The sequence below is a fragment of the Astyanax mexicanus genome, chromosome 4, assembly GCF_023375975.1.
Source record: "Astyanax mexicanus isolate ESR-SI-001 chromosome 4, AstMex3_surface, whole genome shotgun sequence".
In the NCBI taxonomy this organism is placed as follows: Eukaryota; Metazoa; Chordata; class Actinopteri; order Characiformes; family Acestrorhamphidae; genus Astyanax; species Astyanax mexicanus.
In genome coordinates this window covers 3598688-3612574 of record NC_064411.1, presented here as the reverse complement: position 1 = coordinate 3612574, position 13887 = coordinate 3598688, and the positions used below count along the sequence as shown (strand labels likewise).

Below are 13887 nucleotides of genomic sequence, written 5' to 3'. Positions count from 1 at the left end.
TGCTAAATGCTTGAATAACATACTGATTAAGTGAAATGCTGATTTAGTTACACACAGATTAACCCTTTAATCAATGAACAATGAACATAGTAAGGCAAAACTCCTCCGTATTCTTACACACTTGTTAATTCTTCACAAAAAACAAACAAAAAAATCATATATTTATGTTTGAAGCCCAAAATGTGGCAAAAGTTTGAAAAGTTCAAGGGGGGGCCGAATACTTTTGCAAGGCACTGTATATAGTGGTTGCTTGAATGTATGTTTGGCTGTGTACAAAAGCTTTTGGCTAAATGCTTAAGTTGAAAGAATAGATAAGATTGCAGATCTTGCAATATAAAAGCCTTTTATTGAATCACATAGATATGAATATGAGTAAATACATAAGGTGATGTAAAACAACGATAATAGCTGGTACTGGATAAAACAATCAATAAAGTAAATGGATTAGATATTTTTAGTACTGTGGGATTGTGGGAAATCTTACGAAGAAACCTTGTTTTACCTTGAATATATTGACAAGTATCTCACAATCATGATTACTTATCTTGGTATCTAAAATTACATAATCATCTGTGAAACCCTGTATTTTATATGCACTAACCAATACTTACACCACATTTGATCATTTTATTATTCACATATTATTCACACATTTATACTAACACTATATTTAATCATCTTATCACTCACAGTATATTTTTTACACATTCATATAGAAAACTAACCTCTAACCACACATATAGTAAAACATTGTTTCTAACAAGCATGTGACTAAACACAGGCCTTAGGCTGACAAACTAACTCACATGATACATAAACGTATAGACCTAATTATATGGCTGACTAATCACGCGCCACTGACACCCCACTGAAACACATTGTGTGATTGCATGTTTTTCTCACTAACAGCTACAAAATCAGCAGATAGTGCATTCTGCATGACCTAACTTAATACAAAGGAGGCTTCTGGGCAAACAATACGGTCTTTCTCTCTCCATGAGGCCTTCACCTGTCAAATGAGGGAGGACATGCGCACGGGGAGTGCAACACTGTCTAATTACTGAACAAAGCCGTGCTGTTTCTCCAAGGCCAAAAACACCAGCAAATCTTGAGCCATCAGCGAAATCTTCAGCGCTAACACATAACACCATGCATGCTGACATAAGATGATTTTTAGCAACGCCTCATCGGCAGATCTCGCGTCATTTTTGGTATATACATGGAGTCAGATGATTAGAGGTTCAGAACGTATGCTGAACGGTCGTAACCGTGTTTGTATGTTCTCCTGAATTCAGTAATAAATACTTGTTTTGCTTCTAACTTCACTCCATCTGTCTAGACTCCTCTATTCAACGAACGCGTAAGGGAGTTGTAGCCCAAGGCGAGAGGTGGGAGCGAACCCACCTTTCATTTTACATTTCTACAACAGTTGGTGACCCCCGACATTTTGGACCCCAAAGAGTCTAACAGAAGGGCAGCATCCGACGCCAACCCACTCACGGCCGAACTTCTACTAAAAAGGTAAGCAGAGCCGGTTTTATCAAATTCTGCATATTGGTTATTTCTAAATTTGAGTGGAGCGGCGGCCTGGCTGCTGTCCGGAGGGAAGCAGACAGCATAACAAGCTATTTAAATGAGAATAGAAGTTGTGCCTATTCCAGGATATTAAAGAGTAGAAGCTGTTCCTACTTAAAGGTTTATAAAAAGATTAGATGCTGTTCCTAATCAAGGGTTACGGATTGGATGCTGGCGTATCCCCCCGGCTTCTGACGAGAAGTTCGGATAACGGCCAGGTGTAGGCTCACCTCGATCTTGATCCGCTCGCAAAAAGCCAGAGTAGACGCTGTTCCTACTCACCTCTATTTTTATTCGGTTTAAAAAAGCAGAAGCTGTACCTGCTTGGGTCGAAGCTGTGCCGACCTCTCTATTTTTAATTCAAAAGAGCAGACGCTGTACCTGTTCTTATCTATTTTATTTGGTTAAAAAGAGCAGAAGCTGTACCTGCTCGGGTCGAAGCTGTTCCGACCTCTCTATTTTTAATTCGGAAGAGTAGACGCTGTTCCTACTGTAAATCTCTTATGTTTGTGTTAAAAATAAACAGATGTTGTTCCTGTTCAAAACATTTCGTAAAAAATTAGTATACGCTGTACCTACTACGAACTTTTACAAGTTATTAAATTAATAGTTATTGCATGATACTGTGGAGGTGCACCTGTGAGCGTGAAAGTGTGTGGCAGCGAATCAAAGACTGTGTGCGAGAGAGTGAGCGCTGCTGAAATGTGTGTGCGTATGTGTTAGAGTGTGTGCGAGAGAGTGAGCGCTGCTGAAATGTGTGTGCGTATGTGTTAGACTTGTGTGTGGAACTGTGAGACTGAAAAAAGTGTGTGCGTATGCGTTACAGTGTGTGCGAGACAGACTGAATGCAACATAAGTGTGTGCGTATGCGTTAGAGTGTGTGTGAAACAGAGTGAGTGCTACTGAAATGTGTGTGCGCAGGGTTCCTGCGAGCGATGTGATTGGTTGAGTGTACGAACTCTTGTGTGTCAACGAAATAGGAATGGATGAGTCCCACTGCAGGGGAGGAGTCCAAGGTGAAGTAGGTGGAGTTGGTCCAGCCTATTGGCTTTAGACTGTTGGCTATTTGTGAATTAACACTTGTGAGATATCATAGAAAATAGAACATCAGTTCAGTAGGGAAATAGAGGACAGAGGTGAACAGGGGGAAAAGGCTTTTGTATGGGTAGATAGATATATATATATAAATATAAGGATATACAAAACCTAACTATACAAGGTAAAGATCTATCTGTAAACGGAGCAGTGCAGTAGATATTACTAATGGTCATAAATAATTCAATAAATAAAAGAGTAAAGTGTGATGACATCGATTACGAAAGTGACTGATGCTACATATAACTATAATATAATATAATATATGCATAGGTTATAAGACAGTTCTAAAATGAACATATGAAACTGTGAATACCCAATCATGAGTACAGTGTACTGTAATGTAAGCAAGGTTGGGGAAGGTTAATATTAATAATTAAGTTGTTGAATAATGGTGTGTGACTGGATAGATAATTAGAGAATTTAGAGAATTTAATAAAGGGAGTTTGGGGTTGGTTAGCAACACAAATACAAAAGAAAAAGAAAAGAAAAAGGGAGTCAGAATTGAGGACCATAATTACCTTAATTTTGGGTATTAGACTATATCTTGGGGGCCCTAACCTAACAGGGACATATGTCTAACTCTATATTATATTAGCAAAGCTAATAATGAAAAAATGACTGTGTGGCTGTTTCGGAATCGTCTCCTATTGCAGAAATACTAAGCAATTTGAATTGGCCATTTTTACAATGCTCTGTCGAAACTTAGCAGTACATTTTTCCCCTATATAGTTCACTATTAATTAATTTATATTATAATAATATTGTACAGAAGATGTATGCTAGAAATTCCAAAATATACTATGCCATGCAGCACTGTTGTATAAGCTGTACTCAGAGCAGGACGAATAAATATGGTTTCTTGTTTGATTCTTAAATAACCAGTTCAATAAATAGAAAAATGCTACATAGTTAATAGTGAATGAATTAATGAGCGAGCCATTCCAAACACAGCTTTTTCTATCAGGTGATTTAGTTAATTCTCTTAATATTCGTTTCTTATTCAGACTGATCTCAGTTCAGTCCTAGCATCACCTATCAGACAGATGTAATATCTAATTTCTCTATGATCTCATGGATATCCGTCTATGCTAATATTTTGATTATCTTAAGAGCGATAGTAGATTTCAGAAACCAGTGAGGAAAGACCTTATTTTTATTTTTTTATTATTATTTTTAAAGGAAACGCAGTGTTGCATCTATTTCAAGCTACAGGGAATTGGGTATTTTTCTGATAAGGAGTTTAGACTAAAACGAGATCTGGAAAACAGCATAAATTTAATTTTCATGCTTATACAATGCCACCTATAAAACAAATGCATAATTTTCTGGCTGTAGCATGAACAAAATCAGCTAAGCAATATAAAATTGTTTCATCTGCATAATGGTAAAGTTTGCAATCTGAGAAGCAGAGCCAGCACTATAATTTATGTATATATATATTAAATAAAACTGGACCAAAATTTAACCTTGTGGTACACCTTTAAGGTACAGATGCCAAATCTGAATAATTATTCATTGACATGCACTCTTTTGGGTCTATTCCAGAACAGTGGCATCAAAGCAAATACTTTAAGCTAAATTAAGTGGAAGAGAAGTGGTGATAATGATGGTAATAAATAAAATATGTATACAATAATAACAAATAATAAACCATGGGTACTTGGTGCCTTGCACAGGCTTTCACAGTAAACACCAGAGTGTGTGTTTATGACAGTGTGACATACCTGGGTTTGCGTTCCCTAACTGTACCCTGCGGGGGCACTACGGCACTGAATGTTGATTAAACAGTGCTGCTACGCTGTGTGTGGTTCAGTGGGCTAGGCTGGTTAGCCAAAGACGGGTAAGATCCCAACGTACTACAACGGGACAACCTAAGGCAGGCACAGTTTCGATCTGACCACCACATGCATTTTAACAGAAAACGGAGACAACATCGTGGAAGGGAAGCGCAGCCCAGGGGGAGAGTGAGTGGATGGATGAAGTGATGGGGTGTGTGTCCGTGGAGGCCTGGGAAGGGAAGACCAGCCCAATGGACAGTAAAGAGGGTGAAGCAATTTTGCGTTAAGTTCTCTAAAACAGAAACTCTGTTTCAGAAAAAGGGGGAGAGGTAAATAGATAATCATTATTACCACCATTATTCGCCCAGCCATTATTTTTTACCTTTTTTCTTGACTTTTTAAACCTATTACCTTTTTCATCCCTCACCACTATTACTAAAAATTTTTGACCAATCATTATTTTATAGACGTAGAGCATTTTTTTTTAAAAAAACTTTTAGCTTGTTTATCTTTTTAAAGTATGGTTTTAAAACAACCACTATGCGGATGAGCAATTACTTTCAGCAATATTGTAACAGTCTTAACTCTAAGACACACTCAATCCTAATTTAAAAAGAAGAAATAAGAAACTTAGAAATCACAAAATTGAACTTTCACTATTCAACATGTAAGCCATTTTTTGAACAAAAAAAACAATGTGTGAGGCTTGATAAATTGTTTAAGGAAATAGAGGTATTGTTGATAATTGTGAAAAGCAATCTGCTGTGCATTGTATATGCATAAATACATATTGAAAATATTTATCAGGAAATGTAAAAGCATTGTTTGGATTTTATTTGCTAAAATAACGTGGACAAAGCAAAGCATAACATCTGTGTTTATTAATATTGATAATATTATTGTTTATAATGGAACGATTGATACAGAGAAAAATAATCACGTTCCACTTATCCCAATTCTTAAAGCACTAAATAAAATCAACTAAAACTAGAAATCAAGGCTTAATAAAATCTTGGGAATTGAAAAAGTCAGAAACATAATTTCTTGGTAAAATAACACACCACAGAAAATTAAAGTGGCAGGTAAAATAATATAGCCACAAACAGTAATTCTGAAGTCCAAGCAAAAGTAACCCAAGAAAGCCCAATACATCAATATGGAACCATTCCTGAGACAGAAGCCACATTATGTGTAGTTTGTGCAGAATTTAAAACTTTGGGCCCTGATATTCTATCAATCAGTGTGGATATGGAGGGGAAACTAGAGCAGCTGATCATTACGATCTATATAAAAACCATGATTCAGATGTATTTCCAAATGTTTGTTTCTTATTTATTATCTATAAGGTATTACCAATACAATATGACAAGATCTACAGGAAGCTTTAAGTGGGAGGCTTAACAGCAGGTGCGTTTAAAGCAGCAGTTTTGTGCTGTGAAGTAGTAAAATATGGTCTGTACAATGATGCTGCAGAGTTGAGGTGTGTGATCTTTAGCTTGGTTAGTGTTTGTGAGAGCTAATTTGGATATAACAGAGCCACAGGGAAGCAGTTACACTAAAAGGGAAAGGGATGTGAACAAAATGAAGGTAAAAGCAAGTAATTAATGGTGATGATAATTAAAGGTTGCAATTTAAAACTGAAAATTCCTAAAAGTTAGGGATTTAAAGCACTTTTGACATTAAAGATCATGATTGAGTATAACTGAAAATCAGGACAACTGAGGAAGGTAAGAAAACAAAAATTGGGCTTAAATCTGTGCACAGACAAAATTTAAATATGAAATAATTAACTTCCAAGGGGAAATTAGAGCTCAAGTCAAGTGTGATAAATGTATTTTAACCATGTATTTTAACTTGCAGAAAGGAGACACGGAGGACGCCTTAAAAACTTCCAAAATGAATAGTGAACCTTAAACATGATTATAACGAATACAAAAGTTTCGTTTCAGATCTGTTTACACAGGGGGAGAAGGAGAACGTGGTGCAAAGGTGGACCAATACAGACACGGAGTGAGGGCTCCTCCACCACTACGCACGAAAGGGGAACGAGCATGGCTGGATTGAGCCTTTCCAGGTGACTGAGAGAACAACGTATGCAGATCAACTGACAGGCGAGGGTTCTACAGCTGTGCAACAACAGAGATCGCTTAGAGAGCCAGAGGGAGCGGTGAGCACAGCAGCTGAATCGTCTGACCCAGATGGAGGCCCGCAGCAGGAAGGAGGGGTAGCACACTCACCCCGCAGCAGCAGCAGCAGCAGGAAGGAGGGGCAGCAGAGCCCCCGCAGCACGGGCCTGGCCTGGCCACAGCAGAGAAAAGATTTCTCAGAGCACAGCAGCAGACAGCACACAGCATGGCTGTGACTGAGGAGCAGAAGTGAGGGAGTGACTCATTCAGCAACGTTTCGATTGCGTCAAAGTACAATACATACAGAAACTCTAAAACACATCTCATTAAAAAACACACATAGTCTTATCACACACCAACTCATACTTTTCATTCACTGATATTGCAGACATCAAGGTAGTATACCTTCAGAACCCTGAAACAAGAAGAAAGAAGAAACGAACAACACGAATTGCAACTTTAACATTTACACATAGAGGGTTATAAACTGTGATTTGCTAAAGTAGGGGGGGAACACATTATTTTTTCTTTACAGGTTGTACTGAACATTGCTTTCCTTTACAGGTGGCCGAAAGACTCTTGAAAAAACGAAATTGTAAAAAAAAAAATATATATATATATACACTCTGTAACCTTAACACTTACACATATAGAGCTATAGATAACAAGTTTACTAAATACTGGGAAACTTAGAGGGAAAACACATTTATGGTTTAATAATGGCTTGCTTGGTACGGAAAAAGGGGGTGGGACAGGTCAAAGTACGGAAACTATAACGGACAAGCATTTCCTCTGGCTATTCCAATATGGCTCCAGAAAATAATAACCGTTGCCCTCATGGGTATCATGATAATAACATTGGCCATCGTATCAAAGCAAGAACAACTAACAACGGTAGAGGGAACAATTGTAAACACATCAGCAACCGTACACCCGACAAACGCAACAACTACAGACCAGACAACACAGATGGTTTAACTTAAAATTAGAAGGAAGGGGTACGGACACATAACGGTGATGATAATGAAAACAATTGATCCATACAGTACTACCTATTTGCTTTACACACAATATCAGACTTTTTGTGAATTAAGTACTGATTTTAAAAATTGTCATGGACATGTTACATGCAGCTTCATGAGAATCACTCATAACACCGACCAAGCAGCTTATAAAGCCAGACCTTGTAACCAGTGGGAACACGTAATTAGGTCGACACATGTCAATTGGGATCGGCCTATACTGGAATGTGAGGAAGAGCAAGAGGAACTGCTGTAAACCAACTAGTCTGGGGATGACTTTAAGGTTATGATGTCACTTCCTCCTTTGATAGAGTTCGTCTCATTCGCCGCCTGGGAGGCAGAGGGGCCGTGAGAGAATTTTTCCTGTCAAAAATTGGTTGGAAGGCTGTCTCGACAGGTTTTCGCTCTCACATTTTAGTAAAATGTTCATACACATGTCTTCAAGTGTTGAACATATGTAAATACATGATTTGGAGGAATTACGGTTTGTCGACGTATCTGTTTGATACGTCGAAAGGGGGATTGTGGGATTGTGGGAAATCTTACGAAGAAACCTTGTTTTACCTTGAATATATTGACAAGTATCTCACAATCATGATTACTTATCTTGGTATCTAAAATTACATAATCATCTGTGAAACCCTGTATTTTATATGCACTAACCAATACTTACACCACATTTGATCATTTTATTATTCACATATTATTCACACATTTATACTAACACTATATTTAATCATCTTATCACTCACAGTATATTTTTTACACATTCATATAGAAAACTAACCTCTAACCACACATATAGTAAAACATTGTTTCTAACAAGCATGTGACTAAACACAGGCCTTAGGCTGACAAACTAACTCACATGATACATAAACGTATAGACCTAATTATATGGCTGACTAATCACGCGCCACTGACACCCCACTGAAACACATTGTGTGATTGCATGTTTTTCTCACTAACAGCTACAAAATCAGCAGATAGTGCATTCTGCATGACCTAACTTAATACAAAGGAGGCTTCTGGGCAAACAATACGGTCTTTCTCTCTCCATGAGGCCTTCACCTGTCAAATGAGGGAGGACATGCGCACGGGGAGTGCAACACTGTCTAATTACTGAACAAAGCCGTGCTGTTTCTCCAAGGCCAAAAACACCAGCAAATCTTGAGCCATCAGCGAAATCTTCAGCGCTAACACATAACACCATGCATGCTGACATAAGATGATTTTTAGCAACGCCTCATCGGCAGATCTCGCGTCATTTTTGGTATATACATGGAGTCAGATGATTAGAGGTTCAGAACGTATGCTGAACGGTCGTAACCGTGTTTGTATGTTCTCCTGAATTCAGTAATAAATACTTGTTTTGCTTCTAACTTCACTCCATCTGTCTAGACTCCTCTATTCAACGAACGCGTAAGGGAGTTGTAGCCCAAGGCGAGAGGTGGGAGCGAACCCACCTTTCATTTTACATTTCTACAACAGTACCTTTAGAGATATAAAAAAAAACCCTTTAGCAAAACGATACCAAATAAGGAAAAGATAACAGAGTATATAACTTTAGCAACACAACTCAACCAAATATCCCTGTAGATTAACTTGCAGATTTTTAATCAGACTGACTGAACCATAGACCAATGAGAAAACCAGTAGAGCAGGGGTGTCAAACTCATTTTGGCCGAGGGCCACATTGGCATATTGGCTGTCCTCTGAGGGCCAGATGTAACTTATAAATGTAATAAAATGTAACCAAATGTAATATAAAATGAATGTAATTACTCCTTAATGTTACATAACTCTCAATATATTATTTATTCAATCAAATATTACAGTTGCATGGAAAAAATGTTTGCTTGTTGCTCTATTAACATAAATCATTTTAATTTGTCATGTTATGAAATCCAAAAACTCCATCAATCAAGAACCAAACTAGTCAAGTGAATAGAAATGACATAAAATACAAGTTACATTAACTTTGATCAAAACGTTTGATACTGAAATAAGGCTTAATAAATATAAAATCAAAAATTGTGAGCTGTTAAGAACATGTGACAGATTTAGCATTTCCTCAGATTTAGCAGTTCCTCATACAACCACTAGTCGGAGCTGCAGTAGCAGCAGCACAAACGCGCAGTCTTTACTCAGTCAGAGCTACAGCCCAGCCACGGGCTACGGGGCTCAGCTGAGGCAGTCTGGAGCGTTTTTACAGTTTTTAAAATTCTTCTGTGTAGAAAATAAAGATTTTAACCCCACTAACCGAATAATACAGCTCTCTACAGTTCATCTTTCAGCCCAAGCAGCTAACAGCAGCAGTTTAGCGCAGCCATCCCGGAGTCACTGCTCGGATTACATTATAAACAGGTCAGTTAGCGCGCTGCTAACCTCAGGATGTTTATAACTACGGAGTTTAGAACACACCACGGCTGCAAGGTTAGACTGTTGAAGGCTTCTGAAGGTTATTATCAGAATCAGAATCAGAATCAGAATCGGGCTTTATTGGCCAAGTATGCTCACACATACAAGGAATTTGTGTTTGGTTACAGTAGCTCACAGTGCACAATAATTGACAATAACATTACAGAAGTAAAACATTTACTCACATAAACACACGCACACACATACAAACATACCTGTAACCTAACTTTACGTGTGCAGAGTTGTATATTTACAGTAAAGTGCTGAGTGCAGCAGTAAGGACACTGGTGCAGTCTGAATAAATAATTAAGTTAAACTGAGTTAAATAAGGCATATAAATATGAGAACAGAAGAATTACTTGCAGAGACAGTACAGTGTGTTGTAGCCACTATCACCAGATTAATAAAGTGCAGTACAGAGGGTGAACAGAGTGAGAGGGATGACATGGATATGGATGTATGTAACAGTCTTGTGTGGATGTAACAGACTGTATCCTGGATGTTATGTTGTAGTGTTCAGCTATTCATGAGAGTGATGGCGTGTGGGAAGAAGCTTCTCTGTAGTCTGGTGGTCTTGATCTTCAGTTGGCTAAAACGCCGTCCTGAGGGGAGACGCTGGAACAGGTGGTGTCCAGGGTGTGACGCATCAGAGACAATGTTCTCTGCTCTTTTCCTGGTTCTGGAGGTGTGTAGATCTGGCAGGGTGGGTAGCTTCACACCGATGGTCCTCTCTGCAGACCTGATGATGCGCTGCAGTCGGTGGATATCATGTTTGGAAGCTGAGCTGCCCCACACTGTGATGGATGTGGTGAGGACAGACTCAATGGTGGCGGTGTAGAACTGCACCATCAACTCCTGGGGCAGGTTGAACTTCCTCAGCTGACGCAGGAAGTACAGTCTCTGCTGGGCTTTCTTGATGATGGTGCTGATGTTGCAGTCCCATTTCAGGTCCTTGGAGATTGTTGTACCAAGGAACTTGTAGGAATCCACAGCCATCACAGTACTGTTGAGGATGGTGAGTGCTGGAAGGGTTGGGGGGCTTCTCCTGAAGTCCACTCTCATCTCCACTGTTTTTGCTGTGTTCAGCTCCAGGTTGTTGTAGTTGCTCCAGAGCACCACCTGCTCAACAACCCGTCTGTAAGCAGACTCGTCACTGTCCCGGATCAGACCAATGACTGTCAAATCGTCTGCAAACTTCAGGATTTTGACTGAGGGGTCTGTGGAGGTACACTCGTTTGTGTAGAGTGAGAAGAGCAGAGGGGAGAGAACACAACCTTGTGGAGCTCCTGTGCTGATGGTCCTGGTTCCTGAGGTGATCTTTCCCAGCCTCACCTGCTGCTCTCTGCCAGTGAGGAAGCTGGTAATCCACTGGCAGGTGGAGGCTGGCACGCTGAGTCGGGTCAGTTTGGTGTGTAGATGTCCAGGGATGATCGTATTGAAGGCAGAGCTGAAGTCCAAGAACAGAACTCTTGCGTATGTGCTAGGACGGTCGAGGTGCTGGAGGATGTGATGAAGACCCATGTTCACTGCATCGTCCACCGACCTGTTGGCTCGATAAGCAAACTGCTGGGGGTCTAGCTGGGGGTTGGTGATCTCCTTCAAGTGAGTGAGTACCAGCCTCTCGAAGGATTTCATGACCACAGAGGTCAGTGCGACGGGTCTGTAGTCGTTCAGTCCTGTGATGTGGAGCTTTTTGGGGATGGGTATTATTGTGGAGCGTTTGAAGCACGACGGTACGACACACAGCTCCAGTGATTTATTGAAGATCTTTGTGAAGACAGGAGCAAGCTGGTCTGCACAGTTCCTCAGACAGGAGGGTGACACTCCGTCTGGGCCTGGTGCCTTCCTCACTCTTTGTTTTTTGAAGAGTCGGTGCACGTCTTCTTCACAGATCTTCAGGGCAGGCTGGATGGGTGGCTGAGAGACAGAAGGGTGTGAATGGGTGCTATCAGGTTGGGTGGGGGTGGGCTTTTCAAACCTACAGTAGAAGCTGTTAAGGTCTTCAGCCAGTTGACGACCCCCCATTGTCTGGTGGGGGGTACTTTTGTAGCCTGAGAGACTGTGCAGGCATCTCCAGACGGCTGATGGCTCGTTTGTGGACATCAGTCTGCTCAGCTTGGTGGAGTAGCTCTTCTTAGCAGCTCTGATCTCTCTGTTCAGTGTGTTCCTAGCCTTGTTGTAGAGCGCCCGGTCCCCACTCCTAAAAGCTTCCTCTTTAGACCGGCGCAGCTGCTTCAGTTTGGCGTTGAACCAGGGCTTGTCATTGTTGTATCTGATGCGAGTCCTGGTTGGAACACAGATGTCCTCACAGAAGCTGATGTAGGATGTCACTGTGTCAGTGTATTCGTCCAGGCTGCTTGTAGCATCATCAAACACACACCAGTCTGTTGACTCCATGCAGTCCTGAAGCCTCTCTTTTGCCTCACTGGTCCACTTCTTCACAGTACTGACCTCAGGCTTGGACCGCTTGAGCTTCTGTCTGTAGGTTGGGAGAAGATGGACCATAGAGTGGTCAGATAGGCCCAGAGCAGCTCGGGGAACAGAGCGATATGCACCCTTTAGTACAGTGTAGCAGTGATCGAGGATATTCCTCTCCCTGGTGGGGCAGGTCACATGCTGTCTGTATTTGGGCAGCTCACTGGTGAGTCTCGCTCTGTTGAAGTCCCCTAAAATGATGAAAACAGAGTCTGTGTGTTTGTGCTCGGCGCTGGTGATCTGGTCAGTGAGAGCGCGCAGTGCCTCGCGCACGCACGCGCTTGGTGGTATGTAAACTCCCACGAGCACCACGGAGGAGAACTCACGCGGGCAGTAAAACGGTTTACAGTTGATGAGCACAGACTCCAGATCAGGACTGCAGGTTTTTAGGAGCACAGTGACGTCTGTACACCAGCCGCGGTTGATGTTAAAACAGATCCCACCGCCTTTGACTTTGCCCGACGTCTCTCGGTCGCGGTCCGCTCTGTAGAGGTGAAAGCCGGCGAGCTGCAGCGCGCTGTCCGGGGTGGCCTCGGTGAGCCAGGTCTCGGTGAAGCACAGCGCCGCGGAGAGAGAAAAGTCCTTGTTGGTCCGGTTCAGAAGAGAAAGTTCATCCATTTTGTTGCCTAGCGAGCGGAGGTTGGCCATGTGAATGCTGGGTAGCGCTGTGCGGAGTCCGCGCTGACGGAGTTTAATGAGCGCGCCCCCGCGTCTCCCGCGCCTGCTCGTCCGCCTGCGTCTCCGGCCGAGGAGCGCGGCTGCTCCGCTCACTAAAACTTCTAAAAAGCAGTCCGAAAACGAAAAATCAGGAGTAATGCCATGTGGCATGGACTGCCTGATGTTGAGGAGATCCTCTGCGCTGTATGTGAACGTGTTAGGTTCACATGTGGCGGCACAAACAAACAAAAACAGACAAAGCACGACGGAGCTTCTGACCAGTGTCGCCGTCCGCGGCGCCATCTTGGATCGTAGGTTCGTAGGTTATTAAAGGCTATTGGAGGTTATTGAAAGGGTTATTGGGGGCAGAAATCAGTAAAGGCTGGTTAGATAAGTGATTCACGTCCTCGTCCTTTGCTGTGGTGAAACTGTGACTAGCGCTGACACAGTGATGTTTATTAACGTCATTAAAACAGATTTTGTCAGCTATTGTCTTATAAATATAACTTATATCTCTCCTAACAAGCGTTTATTTTGGTCAGTAACACTCTTCGTAACATAAAAGGCATACCGGTCTTTCGCCTTGAAGCACAGCCGTCCGTCTGCATCAGCTTCTCTTTTTCTGGACATTATGGGATAAACGTTTGTATGTCTCAATTGCACCCGCGAAGTTACGCCTTCCCTCCGGCAGGGTTTCCTACGGTGGCCGAGAAAGCCCAGCGCACTGCAAATTGA

General features: G+C 41.4%; 3 protein-coding genes across 4 annotated transcripts in view; 2 read left to right on the top strand and 1 right to left on the bottom strand.

The window, feature by feature from the left end:
* LOC125801347 (zinc finger protein 271-like) overlaps positions 1 to 13887 on the top strand; it is a 773213-nt gene that overhangs the window by 223436 nt on the left and 535890 nt on the right. The window lies entirely within an intron of this gene.
* Positions 1 to 13887, top strand: part of LOC111194581 (zinc finger protein 239-like) — a 693226-nt gene that overhangs the window by 143449 nt on the left and 535890 nt on the right. The window lies entirely within an intron of this gene.
* LOC111190112 (zinc finger protein 271-like) overlaps positions 1 to 13887 on the bottom strand; it is a 119959-nt gene that overhangs the window by 55097 nt on the left and 50975 nt on the right. The gene's annotated exons all lie outside the window — the stretch shown is intronic.